The 1978-nt window shown below is 29.6% G+C and overlaps 1 non-coding gene across 1 annotated transcript; it reads left to right on the top strand.

Moving 5' to 3' along the window:
* The first annotated feature begins 1439 nt into the window (after positions 1-1439).
* Positions 1440-1512, top strand: TRNAR-UCU (transfer RNA arginine (anticodon UCU)). Its single transcript has one exon. It is a non-coding gene; the product is annotated as a tRNA-Arg (tRNA).
* The last annotated feature ends 466 nt before the right edge of the window (positions 1513-1978 follow it).

The raw sequence follows: 1978 nt of genomic DNA, 5'->3' as shown, positions 1-1978 counted from the left end.
CTTGTTACTATCTTGTCTTTTCTTTCCTCATTTTACAAAAAAAAAGGCTTAAAATGAAAAGGAGAATAATAAAAATAAAAAACGTGGAGAGACGTGAATTAGATATTTCGAAATTTAATTAATGCATCTGGAAAACTTATTCTTGTTTGTAGAGTTGGTCTTAGACCACCCTCTCTAACTAATATATCGCACAACCCAGTAAACCCGCTATAACTTATTCTTATCACATTATGACAGAGGTTGTTTGAAGACAAATGAGTAATATTTCACCTCGTATTCGTTCACATTCAAGCCTAATTTCACACGTTCTATGAACCATATTGTTCCTAAGTAGACGTCTACGTCTCATATACCAACAAGCAGCAACACAAACAACATGAGCTCCCGCTAACTTATATAAATGATGCATTAATATGATAAGTTTAACTTTGTTATCCATCCTAATAAAAAATAAATCACTATTTCAGCACAAGTACAAAATAATCAAAATATAAACTTGAAATTCGCAATTGCAAAAGGTCTTAAAATGTAACCAATTGCCTTTGAGTAATGACTGCTACTTTATATTATAAATGTTATTTAATTCCAAGACCCTCATATATATCATAAGAAAATGGAGGAAAAAAGAAAATAACATGTCATATGCTTTGATGAATGCTTTATGCATTTTTATGGCATGCTAGATAATAAATGTCTAAACATCAAACATAGGTTGTATGTATCATGGAGACAATATAGTGATACACACCATATTACATATCTTAATTACTTATTTTAGAAATCATGCATAGCATCAATGCATCTTCTTTATAAGACATGGGTAGTGCTGTACAAATGGATAATGTACATCAAAACAATAATTTGGGTAGTGCTGTACAAATTATTTTAGAAATAATTTGGGTAATGTATAATAAGGGAATCAAATTGTTTGCAAAAATTTGGGTAATGTGTAGATCAGTTTGAGAGGAGCAGCAAAAATTCATCAATGGGAAACAAAATATCAGAAGGATGAAGAACTTATCTGGAAAAATCGAAGAAGAAACGCAGGAGCAGAGAACTGAGAATAGAAAAGAGGGAGAACGATGTAGAAATTAACCTAGACTCAATGGAATTAATTAGATTATCTGAGGTTATTTTTGTCCAAAAAAGATTGGACCCTCCTAAACCCACCGATTTGGTGGGTTGAAAATCCTATCAAAACTCATCCATTTTGAACCCTGCAAATCCCTTTATCAACCATTCAAAACCCTTATCCTCATAATTTTTAATCATTCAAATAAGGGTTTCCACAAATCCTTCCCTACCCGTCCTTTAATTACCCTTCAAAACCCTCCATCCAATCAAAGCCTAACAAAAGGACCAGAGTGATCACATGTCAAGGTATAGGCCAAAACCACAAGAATATGTTAAATAATTGCTGGTCTTGCTTATTCTCATCGGCACCTGTGGCCTAATGGATAAGGCGTTTGACTTCTAATCAAACGATTGTGGGTTCGAGTCCCACCAGGTGTGCAATGTGGTTTTTTCATAATGTTTCAATTTTTTGGTTGGGCTTTAAAATCATTTTTTTTTGGTTGGGCTTTAAAATCAAAACAGTCCGGAGCCTAAATTGAAATAACAAAATTACTTTTTTATCTTGCATTATAGTAATAAAATATTTACTTTTTTTTTTCCATTTTCCACATAATTCCAATCTCTAAAAAAGTTAATTTTTTATATTTATATTATAATAACATATTTAATTTTTTTCATAATGTTTTCCACATCATTCCAATATCTAGTATGATTTATTAATTTTTTATATGATTATAAAAATTTAATCTAGTGGTGTAGAATTTTTTTTATTAAAGTAATAAAAGATTTTTTTTTCAAAATACAGTAATTGATCTATTAATGTTTATATAATTATAAAAATCTAATTTTAAATTAAAATTAAATAACTAAATTACATTTTATCCTATATTGTAATATTAAAACA

This window comes from Euphorbia lathyris, chromosome 10 (assembly GCF_963576675.1).
Source record: "Euphorbia lathyris chromosome 10, ddEupLath1.1, whole genome shotgun sequence".
NCBI classification, from domain to species: domain Eukaryota; kingdom Viridiplantae; phylum Streptophyta; class Magnoliopsida; order Malpighiales; family Euphorbiaceae; genus Euphorbia; species Euphorbia lathyris.
Note: the sequence above shows the minus strand (reverse complement) of the source record. Positions and strands in the feature narration are given on the sequence as shown.